This window comes from Alligator sinensis, unplaced genomic scaffold (assembly GCF_000455745.1).
Source record: "Alligator sinensis unplaced genomic scaffold, ASM45574v1 scaffold1447_3, whole genome shotgun sequence".
NCBI classification, from domain to species: domain Eukaryota; kingdom Metazoa; phylum Chordata; order Crocodylia; family Alligatoridae; genus Alligator; species Alligator sinensis.
Window position 1 is genome coordinate 756,993 of NW_005842466.1, and position 12,488 is coordinate 769,480.

The 12,488-nt window shown below is 44.8% G+C and overlaps 1 long non-coding RNA gene across 1 annotated transcript; it reads right to left on the minus strand.

Moving 5' to 3' along the window:
* Positions 1–7,931: 7,931 nt before the first annotated feature.
* On the minus strand, positions 7,932–12,053 carry LOC102373659. The gene is made up of 3 exons (XR_324672.1): positions 11,994–12,053; positions 9,430–9,553; positions 7,932–8,511 (listed from the first exon to the last, which is right to left on the minus strand). It is a non-coding gene; the product is annotated as an uncharacterized LOC102373659 (long non-coding RNA).
* Between the last annotated feature and the right edge of the window lie 435 nt (positions 12,054–12,488).

Below are 12,488 nucleotides of genomic sequence, written 5' to 3' on the forward strand. Positions count from 1 at the left end.
AAAAAAGTATTTTATCTAACCAAGGGCATACAGTAGATTGTTTAGGCTGGGGGAGATTGCTTGTTGCGTAGTTGCTGATTGCTGGCCTCGCTAGAAGGAAAACTGTATCAACAAAGTTCCGGAGCTGGAAGGGGGGTTACTTGGGGGGGAGCTGGAAGGGGGGTTACTTGCTGGGCTTGCTATACATGTCATCACATCAGCAGGTTTAACCTGTTACGTAGCTATATAAGGCAGACGCCCACTGGGGTGGGGGTGCTTGCTTTGCGAACGATTGCCAAGCACCATTTTCTGCGCAGGAAATAAAGGTTAAGTTGGATCCTTCACCCCTGTGTGTTTATTGACACAAGCGCACCGGGCACGAACTCTCTGTCCTTTGGGGACAACAATAGGGCTGGGAGATCATTAAGACAAAACCCAACTCGGGTTCTAAATTAACAGTGGGTTTATTGGACAGGAACAGATGGTGACAATATCTTATTGGTTCCTTTGCACCCACACACACACACGCACACACACATGCACACACACAATGGCAGTAAGAGTTAAAGAGGCTTGGTGCAGGGGCTGAAGTCCAGCAGGAGAGAGAGAGGGTCCAAACTGTAGGAGGACATGGGTAAGTAATATCTACCTATCCCAGACTGGAAGTTGATCCTCAATGACCAGTCGGAGTCTCCTTCAGCTCAGTGTTGTCCAGAGGGGGTCGCTGGCAGGGCTTCTGGGGTGGATAGGCGGCGTGATGTGGAGCTGGTCTGGTCCAGATGGAAAATAGCATTCCCACTGGGTCTGTCTTCACTGCCCACTTTTATAGGGGCAGACCTCCTATGACCCCAGTAGCAGGGGGCCTGCCCAGGCAAGGGCCAGCCCCTGGTGTACTGAGCATGTGCACTCCTAGGTAAGGACATGCAGTTTCAGGTGTCTGTAATGGTGGCTTCTGCAGCAGTCTTTGTCTTCCAAATCTTGAGCCAGGGAGGGTCAATGCAGGGTGGATGGTTGGGTCCTCGAGTTGATGGTTCAGTCATTCAGAGGGAGCTATTTTTATACCTACTGTCATTGTCTCTCAAGCACCCTCATTCATCCCCATTCATTCAGGAACCAATTTACATAGGAGGGGTAAGTACGAGTCACACAGTTACAACAGAGTTACAATAGGGTATGCCCGGGCAGGGGACACAAGATAGAGACTTGACAAACAAAATGGAAACTTGACATGACTTGTGCTAACTTACATATGTAGGCCTAAATCATATAGTACCAGTAAAACAGTAATATAGAACAATAAAAATCAATATAAAACATAATAATTATACAATATAAAACAGTAGATATCCATAACAGGGCACTTATTTGAAAAGGAGAAAAAAATAAATAAAACAAAAACAACTTGCTACCAAAATAAAATGCTGAAGCTTATCCTATGTCTTAGCTCACTTATACTTATCTATAAGAAATAGAGAGGGAGAGGAAAAGTCAGAAATGGTTGGGGAAGGGGAGGGAATGCACTTTAAAAGAAAAACGGGGGGTTTTGCTACACTGTAAGCCAACAAGGACACAGCAGAGTGGCATTTTTCTTACTTAAGATGACTTACAAGAGTACTTAAGCATAAGCATGTACTTAAAGATAAGCATGAGTCACCACTGGACTTCAATTGGAATAAAATATACGCTTTAAGGTAAGCATGGAGTGAAGCGTTACCGTATCCTATCAATAGGAGTTTTGTTATTGACTTTGATCAGGCCAGGATTCACCCTCACTCTTATCTGTGACAGCTTTGTTCTAAAACAGACACTGCCTAGGAGAGGAGAATGCTTGAGGCTCATTTATTTATTTTAACCTCTTTTCATTAATTTTAGTTCTGGGTTGACAGTTCTGGGCATTAAATCCCTCTGTTTATCCACAGAATATGTTCAGCATGTGCAGCAGCCCTGTAGTCTACCTGGCCTCTTATTTGTTGCAGCCTGGAACGACCGAGCAGTTCACACTCTGTTCTCATCGAACATTTAGCCTCTCTAGTAAGGCTGTGAAAGCAAAACTATAACCAACATGTGTGTGCACATCAGGAAAAATACTAGGACTCACTGGGTATTAGCTAACAGCCAGCCATCCCATGGCAAGTTTTGGCTATGCTGACCTGGGTAAAGTCTGAATTGGCAAGCTGAGAGTTTAATTAATAATTAGAGATGAGAGTTTAATTAACAATTCAGGCCCTGATTTTCACGTCAGTGCAGCACCCAGGAGCTCCCATGAAGTGGGATGATTTTTCATGAGGCTTCAATTGCTAATAGGCTCCAGCTACTTGCATGTGCCCAACTGGAAATGGAGCTCGTTTGGAAAAAAAATTAATCAAGCCCTAAGTGTTCAATACTTAACTGCAGAACTATTCTAATTGAATCCTCTTTGTCCAGTTAACTGAGACCAGCTACAGGTGAAGTACCTATCACCCTATTAAAAGCTCCAACAAGCTATCAAGTTAGATCTAAAACATGTGTATTACCTTTATAGCTGGTTGTTATCAAGCTTTAATTTCCATGTGTAGCAAGAAATCCATTGCATGATAGGAATCTGCTGGTCCTCCAGCTTCCCAGGGTGCATTGCATCTCCAGTATAAATTTCTCTGCAAAAGAACAAGGAGGAAACCACAGCCCCAGCATAGGTCTGAGCCCCTGGCTCATCCCCCGTACCCAGCAGCACCCAGCAGCAGAAATATTCCCCTCAACCCCTCATGTAAGCACAGAGCAGGGACACCCCTGCCATGCTGAAGCTGAGCCCACAGGCTCCCATGCAGCAGCAAGCAGGAGAACTCCCCACCAGTTCTCCACATAAGCCTAGGAAGTTGGAGACATCCTGGGCAGCAGCAAGCTTGGGAGACAGGGGATGGGGATTCCCTCATGCAGTGGCGACATGTATGGGGTGCACCCCCTGAGAGTTCTGGTGCATCCTCCTGACAACCGGTGTTCTCCACTTAAGCGACAGGTAGGAGCACTGGTGCCCCCCCTGAGAGCACCAGCCAGGGAGTGGGCTGCAGGGGACCCTCAGGGGACCCTCACTGGGGTCAGTGCAATTGGCCGTGGGGGGACCCAAAACCCCCGGTTGCTGACTGGCTACTGGGGGGGCAAGTGCCCCCCTGACTCAGGAGGCACCAGTCACCACTTGATGAGTTTTGTTGAGGTGTTGCAGGGGTGCAAGTCCCCGCAGTTTTCCCTGCACCCCCTCCCCTGTCTCAAGTGCCTGGTGCATGGTTGGGTCAGGCAGGAGATATACCCACATGGCCTAAAGCAGCACACAGGAATACAGTGCAGCACTAGCCCGGAGCTGTGAGATATCTGGGCTAGGCCAGAGCCATACTATGTTCCCCCCTTCTGAGCACTGTGCACCTCCTCCCCAAGTCCCTGGCAAATGGCCAAGTTGGTGTCACACTGTTCCATATGCCACTTTGGGCCACATGGGAACAACTGGAGCAGTTGTCCTGCCCCACCCAGGCATGTACCAGGGACTTGAGGTCAGGCAGGAGCTGTGCCAACCCCTCCAGCTGTGCCTACATGGTGCAGCCCGAAGCACTGCATAGGAACACAGTGTGGCACTGCACTAGCAGCCACCATGCCCCTACTAAGTCCCAGTCTGGCAGGCCTTGGATAACCCACAGCTCCTGGCTCTCTTTCTCCTGCCAGTGGGGAGAACTATGCTGGAGCTTCAATTCCTGGTCTACAAATGGCCACAGGGCCAGAACTGTATGCAGACAGCCTCTCCAGGCTGAAAATTGGCTAGGACCTTGGTGCTCCCTGCCTTGAAGCGGTTGGGCAGGGGCAGGCAGTGGTTGGGGGTTGGGCAGGGTGAACCGGGCCAGGGAGAGGATTGGCTGCTTAGTCACTGGAGCTGCTGCTGTAGCCAGCGATGGCACAGTAAGGGAGAAGGGCAAGAGATGCTGAGAGCCAGGGCAGCCACAGGCTGCATACAATTCTCCTTCAGAGGAGCAGCCACGGGCCAGACAGAATCATTTGCAGTGCCAGATCTGGTCCATGGGCCATATTTTGCCCACCCCAGGTCTACAGCCACTCTGTCTAAAACTCTTTAAATATATTCAGATGTCACACATGAATAGAAAGAAAAAAAAGCCAATGCAGTGAGACTGGAGTGGGAGGATGTGAAGTCAGGACAGAATTACAGTCTTCAGTGAGGTCGCAGGAATGATTTCCAGATTCAATGCCATATTGTACATGGATCCATCCAAAATATTTCATTAGTAACAGAATAAATGTCAGAATGACCTGGGGAAAGTTATAGCTATAAAAGAGAGGGATGAAATGTGGCTAACAGTTCATAAATCAGTTAGAAAAGTGAAAATAAAAATTGTAAGTTTTAACCTGCTGTATTCTGGATTTATCAAACCTCCCAGAGCATAGCCATCTGCTTTCAGTGAGATATTTTGCCTTTGCACCCATATTCAAGGGAAACTGCTACATGTAGCTTTCTCTTTATCATCTGTCAAATGAAAAAAAAGGTACATATCTGTAATTTACTGCAATATTCCTGAATCTCATTAATACTAGTATGAATATGGAAATAAATAAAAATGTCCCCAAAAGTGTCTCAAAGCTGAGGAAATGACTTCTCTGGAGCTGTTAAGTTTCGTCACATCCATACATTTAGGCTTCACACAGTAGATGGGCTTTTTATGGAAACATATTCAATTACCCGATAGGCTATTATGGCTCCTTTTCATCAATAAGTCAATAATCTGCATTTTTAAGCATCTCTAAATATGCACTGACACAATAGACTGTATCCATCCAGGTCCTTTTTGGCCATTAGGCCATTAAAATGAATTCCTAAAAGCCATTAAGTATGGATTTAACGGAACAAATGGAATGAGTCTCTAGCATGTCAATGCTGTTAAAGTCACACCATTTAAAACCTCCTCAGTGGGTAATTTAATAACGTGTGCATCAAAAGCCATCAACTCTGGATTTATGTGATAGACTGAGGATTCCAGCTCCAAAAAGCATTACACCTTGTGGTAAGTGTTATTACCCTGAATAGTCCTTCTTGGAGTCCATTCAAGTACCCACAAGAGTACCTCCAAGAATAAGCATTTATATGTATTCATAAATTTATGCCCTGACATTTGTATTACTGGCTCTGCTTTGGACTCATGTGTAACCATGGGCATATCTTTTGGCTGCTCTGTGCTTCAGTTCCCCTATCTGTGACTTGGAGCCAATAAGAATAGTAACGTGGATATGATGCAATATTTTATTCTATATTTGTAAAGCATTGGGTCGCAAGATACTATGGAAAAGGCAAAGCATTAGTACTCATATTATCATTTTTACTGCACAGTTGTTTCATTAGTCTATTCTGTCACTAAGCAATAGTGTGGAAAAAAGTAGTGGTGGTACAGTCAAAGAAAGTAATGCAGTCCTGTTGGGAAGATGATTCATCTTCTAAGAGTCCACGGCTGAGCAGAGTACTTGCAGTGAGTGCTTTTTTGTTGTTGCTGTTGAAGTTGACCTGTTTTTCTGATCAAAAAAACGTTTTGTGAAATTGGAGCAATTTTTAGGACAATTTTTATAACAACATTTCACATGAATGTTTTTCCCCTCATCCATTACAATGTAAGTGTGGGGGACAGGACAGGGTGGAATTGGCTCGTCGTAATAGGGTTTTAACATGGCTAGCAGAATCTTTGGGTTATGGTTAGTCTCACTGTACTGATTCTCCAGGCTTTGTTACATGGTAATTTTGGGCAGCTCCTAGAGCCTGGACTAGCTGCATATTGACACCTGAAACTAGTTTTAAGCACTCATTAGGCAACTCAAAGTAATGCCACTCCAGGGTAGCACTCTCTCTTGATCTGTGTTACTCAGGCTTGGCTCCCTGCCCACCCCTCCCATGTTACACTAAGGTGCAGACACTCTAGGTTGTATCTTAGTGCGATCACCCCCCACCTAGATCAGGGCTACTGATCCCAACCACCCTCTCTAGCACCCCAGATTCCCACTCAACGCCTTCCCCCCATCACTTACTTGTGACTACCTGCACTGTCTGTCCCAGAGGAACAGGCAGGGAAGGGTTACTTCCCCGAGGAGGGGGATTTGTACCTTTTAGTCCTCCAGGCCCCTGCTGGCTTGAAGTTTGACTGCTCCAAGTGAAGTTAGCACTAGCAGGGTGCATCTACACCACTTGAACCATGGGCGCCTGGTGCCTCCCAAGTCTGGGGGGGCACCAGCAGCATGACCAGGGAGGGGGGCTAGGTGGCATACCAGCAGCCAGCTGGCAACCGGTTATGAAAGTACTGGCACTTCCACATGTGGCACGGCAGCAGCAGAGGCAATTTTAGGGGCGGGGCACAAGTGCTCTCCATGCCCCGCTACCAGCTGAAGCGCTTGCCATCAGGAAGGGCACCAGGGCTCTCGGGGGGGGGGCGGCGGCATGTGCCCCGTCCATGCTCCCTTACATGTCGCCTATGATTTGAACATGTGGCCAGGATCAATATACTCCAGAGCTTATTAGTGTTCAAACATGCAACTGGGACTGCAGTATGTTGAGCTGGGGTGGAGCATGGCAGGGGGCTGAGGAGAGGTGGCCAGCCTGCCAGCCCAGCACTGCTCCCCCTGGCTCAATGTGTTGCAGAGGGGCTGGCTGGGCACGAGGGTGCTTCAGTACAGGGTTAGCTAGCAGGCACCTCCCACACTGAAACACCCTTTTGCTCCAGACAGCTGGGGCTGTGTCTACACATGCACTGCTGCAGGGTATTTTACTCTATCACAGGATAGTACTTATACGTACAAGTACTATCCTGCTGCAGAGTAAACTAGTTTACTCCGGCCTAATAGGGGGGCACGCGTAGATGCCGAAGTCTACCGCACAGCAAGTGTCTTCTGTAGATGCACCCACAATGATCAACATTTGAGCAGCACACTGCGTAACGTGCAAAGCTCTCAGTCTAATCAGTTGATCACAACCAGCCAATAAAGAAGCCTTTTTGATCTAAAGAGGAAAGGACTGGCAGTAGGATCGTCCGTCAGTCAGCACTGCAATTGGAAGAACAAAGGGACTCAAAAGAATGAAAAAATAAACTTACAAACAAGTAACCAAAAAAATAAATTAATCAGCTGCTAGGCTTTGCATTTTACATGCAGGGACCAGCATGCGATTGGCTGCTCTAGGAACCACTTTACCACTCCTGCTCTTCCTACCATATTGCCTGTGTTTATATGATCTGAGATCAAGACCATCAGGTAAGCTCCCCAAACTAGGAAACTGCCTTAAGTAAATGCAAGCATTTTTGCAGTAGGATGCTTAAGTTTCACCTTTTCATTTTCCCCTCAACTCCACTGAGTTCCACAACAGCAGTGGGGCTGGACCCATGATCTCGCAAGGCCCCTTCTGTCCCTAAACTTCTGCGAACTCTTTTCAAAGGCAAGGAGAGACTCTTCAGGAACAGCCCAATTTCAGCAATTGGGACATTCAGCGATATTTGGCATTTGCAAGACTCGGGCGAAAACCTCAAGATTTTTAAAATACAGGGCTAAATCCTGAGTTCGGATGAAATGGCACAGCTCCATTGACTTCAGTTGACTTAAAACAGCTGAAGATTTAACCCATACCATACTTTTATCAATATCCTTACCATAAATCTGGGGTAAATACTATTAGTAGGGGAAGAGCATGGGTTTAGCACGCAGTTGCTGTACATGCTCGCTTTCTTGTCTCACTGGCAAGCTCCCCTGCACAGTGAACTCTGTGGAAGACTAAGCTAATCCATGCCAGCAACAGTCTCCAATCTTGTACTATATTCATAGTTCGTCTCGCACCTCAAAGCTGTTAGCAAAGCCCTGAGTGAATTCATCATAAAAGTAGTGTGTTACCATAAGCTAGAAAAGGATTTTCAAAGAATTGTGCTACCAGCTGATAAAGGATTTTGGAGACTGTAAATCTTGCATTATTTATGTAATACACAGTACATGAGAGGATGGGCTGACATACTGCTCAGTGCAGGAAGAGGCTGTAATGAATTCTTCAGCTTCACGTAGAGACAAGAAATAATGGAGACATTCAGTTAATAAACGACTCAACACCAAAAGCCAATGTCTGCTATGACTGGCAGCATAAGCCCACAATTAATAAACAATGAAAATAAAACTAATTCAATGCAGGGGTAAGGTAAAGGTGAACGACAGGGAACATAAACAAAATAAAGAACTTGACCTTGTACCGACTTTGGATATAAACCCCCCCTTGAAGTCATTAGGAGCCCTGAAGTTGCTGGGATGCAGGCCCAGCCACTAAGTATTCAGAAGAGACAAGCTCAGGCAGTTGCCGACTTAAGCTGTCAGCAATCCTCCTTCCAACCTCAGCAGGTTCTTCCAGTTCTCCCATTTTCCAGCTTCTCCAAGCAAATTGTTTGAGATTTATCATGTTGGAAACTTTCAAAGAAGAATTATGTTTCACAAAAAAAGACTGGAGGTTTCGGCATACCAGATAAAACTGGCAAAGACCTTTCCAAATGTTTCCTGGGGAAAGAGAACACAAAAGAGCTAAATAGTCAGGTCATCAGTCACAGGTCAGCCTAATGAAGAATAAGGACTTGAACCTTAGTCACCCCTAGGACAGGGGAGTGGCCTGCCAGCCACATGTTCTGGGGCAGGGTTCTCCTTTCCCCTGAACAGAAGAAAGGCAGACATCTGGAGTTGTTACTAAACACAACAGTCACATCCACAGGTAAGCAAAGGGTCCAAAAGTGGTTTAAGAAGGGGAAAGGAAAGAAGCTTTCAGTGTTCACACAAAAGTTTATTGTAAAATATTTTCCATAGTGTTGTGTGTAGTTCTTGGATCTACCTTTTGACCACTGCTATAAAGGATGACACGCACTGGGCAAGCGCCAAATGTACATATATCCCAAGCATCATACAGCAGGATGCCGCTTTATTGTGTTTGCCAGATTTATTGCTGCAGTTAAAAGGACAAGGAGCAAAGAATATGAACCAGTGTTAACTTGTACACTTTATTTTTCCTATTAGTTTGCTTAGGTCTTGGTTTTATAATATATACCACAAACACCTTGGCGACGTCTGAAAAGTAAAAAATAGTAGCAGGGGAGACAAAAAAATCAATATAAAACGCACAACCTGTGTTATGTTATATTATCCCATTTTGTGAAATTTAAGAAAAAATTTATCAGTTCTTATCATAAAAATACAGAACTGCATGAATGTTTTGCGCACAAAGCAAAGCTAAAATACTCAGCACTGATGCTATACAACACCGAGGGATTGTGCACCTTAGAAACGCATCTCAAACACTAATGTCCTTGAAATTAGATTTTTCCTATCATTAGCAAAAAAAAAAAATTGGAAACATTCACTCCATTTACTCATTTGACATAAGCAAAAATAGGAGTATACTAGGAACTAGTGACTTTAGCTACTGACCAGGCAGCATGAGTGGGAACCTTGAATTCATGCAGAGCTCCACGGAAGTCAACAAGGCTCCAAATTAATGGAAGAAGCCACCATCATGTTCATCACTGCAGGCTTGAGTCCTTTAAACACTAATCTAGAGGCAGGAGAAGAGGAAAAGACAAATACACTGAATACAACGTCCTGTAGATGGATCATGGTGTGATAAGGAACTGCCAGGTTCAGACCCAAGGGCTGATATATTAATTGCTCTGAGCCAGTCCCTTCGCCTCTTGATCTATAAAGGTTTCCTCATGCAAAATGCAAGAGTTATTCTATAGAATGAGCTCAAAGCATCAACTCTCTCTTCTGCTTAAAGATGCTTCAGTTTTATTAAACAAATCAAACATTCAGAAGAGTGAGGAAAGTTTGAAACATGCACTTGAAGCGCCCTCCTCTTGATCTCCAAAGGGCTACGTTCTTTATAAAAAGGTGTGCAAAAACTATTCAACTGTCACTTAACTAAAAACCTTTAAAATAACTTTTAAATAAGGCTAAACAAATTTCATTTTTTAAATAACTTAATTGTGCACTATATTTTGGACAATGCCCATGTGTTTGAGATGGCAGCTGTTGGTTACTATGACCCTGGACGGGGCTTATGTAGGAAAGGCAGGACTTCACTAGAGCCTTCAAAACCTGTATTTGTCTGCCCAGGAGACAAAGGCAAAGAAAGGGAGACAGAAGAAAGAAAGGAACAGGAAGCATCTAGAGGGATGAGAGATGATTTCAATTCCACCAAAGTAGAGTAGACAACTGCAAATTATATATACATTTCCACTAGAAGAGACTGCCTTTAACTTAGTCTGAAAACTCCACTGTAAATGTGGTGAATACTTTACAACACAAGTCTTTCCTCAATGTACAACCAAGTATAGAAGTGAGTCTGGGAACATATGAAGCTAACCTGCCCTTCAGGAAGAAAATGGATTTCTTAACATGAATTCACTGCTGGTCAGTGAAATTTAATTGCAGGATCCCTTTGCTGGAATGGGAGGATTTTAAGGCTGCAATGTTGACTGTAATCCATATTTGCAATCAGGAGAAAGCAAGAACACTACCATGCAGCTGAACAAGAACAACTCACAGCACCACAGGGGCTCTTGAAGTCTCTGAACTTTCATGCATTATTATTTTTTTTGGCCTCAGAATGTGCTGGTAATGTAAATAGGGCACAGCAAATAGCACAGCAAAGCACCGATTGCTTGGCACTGTTTATGCGCTCCCTAGGCGGAACGTTTTCCTTCCTATCTTTCTACAGCACCGTACTAATTTCCCAAATATGCTAAACTACAAAGAAACAAGGAATGAGAAATGTGTATTTTTGCTGTTGTTTTGTAGGTTGGAAATGTAGGAGTACATGGCACGGATTCTCTTTTCAGGGCTTTTAAAGTGTCTTAAATTGCACTGAAAGACAAGCCAAGGATAAAACAAATGCAAGAGTGATTCTCCTTCTCGCTTCCTCAGGTATGTATCAGTGCAACTCCACTGATTTCAATAACATTGTCTTTGCAACCATGTCAATAAGGAAAGGGAGAGAGTTGTAGCGTTCAGGAGAATGAAAAGCTACTGAATAAGGGAAACAATAAACAGGTACAATTTGAATCCTGTAGAACTGGAAGGGAGTACTGTACTTCCAACTGTGCTGATTTATAATTGCCTCATTTTGCTTTGCAAAGTAGCAAGCAAGCTCTGGAGAGGTGGATGAAGCAGTTTATTAATACTGACAGCAAATTATCAGTAAAGCCAGGAATATAATCTAGGATACCTGATGCCCATCCCAATGTTCAGACCACTAGGTGACCTCTCACATTTACTCCACACTCTTTTGGAACATAAAGCCCAGAATCTATGCCCACGTGGCAGTCCCACAGCCTTGGGGCCTTCAGCCAAAGGAAGCCTGCAGGGAGGTGTTGCCCCAGACCTGGAGAGCCTTGGAAGCCCAGCAGCTGTTGAGTAAAATTAATTCTTGTCCACTTCCCTGTTCCTTTTGCCAAGAACGTAAGCTTCACTCAGCAGCTGTAGGCTCTTAGAAGCATTTTTTTTCCCCAGATATGCTGTGTTTCAGTGTCTCCTACATACCATTTTTGGAATTCTTAGTTTGTGAGAAGTTTTTGGTTTGGGTCCAGTTTGTCCTAAACGCAATACATTTTTATACATTTCTTGCAAAGTGGAGATCTTGCATTTGGCCACCTCTAATGTTAAAGCAACTAAAGGAAAAACATACAACAGGCGATGCACCTGATGGAGCATGCAAGAGCATTCCTTTGTTACTGATACTTCCATTCCTTCTGTCCCTTTTGGCACAAGCTACCCTCACTCTGTACTGGGGCAAGCTGCATCTAAGCAGGTCGCTAACCCTGCTGCCTTAAGAAAGTCTGCACTAGTTTCACATTTTCCAACCAGCTCCTGAACAGAGCAATCTTGCTTCTGCAACAAACAGGCAGGCAAGTACACCCCAACCCAAGCTTTCAGACATCAAAAAAAAAAAAAAAAGTCAATCCTTATTCTGCACCACCCCTAGCACAACAGCCTACCTTCCTCCTCCAGCACTTCTAGAGTTCATAAGCCTCCTCCTCATTAGCAGGTTATGAATGCCAGCTGGCCCCTAGCCTCCCTGCCAGGCAAATTTATCTCCTGACCAGCTGCAGCTGGGTTCCAGGCTTAAGGGCCACACAGCTTTCTCCTAGACTACTAGTTGTACCCTATTTACACTCAACATGCAAGTCAGGTTGCCCTAGACAGTTCAGTAGGATTTACAGTCCCACTCCTAAATTTCTAGATCCGTTTTGCCCACTGAGCAGACAGATGGGGTCAAGAAGAGCAATAATCGAAGGAATCAGCAAAGGAGCCAGACAGGGTGAGCAGTGGCAGGCTTCAGGGGGATCGGATTCAGATAGGGGACAAAGCAGCAGCAGTAACATAAACTGAACGTAATGGCCAAGTACAGACAGTTAAAAAGCCTGAGGCTGATTTGATTCAATCTTTGCAGGTTAGTCTCAGCTCTTTCCTGATAAGCAACTGAACAGACA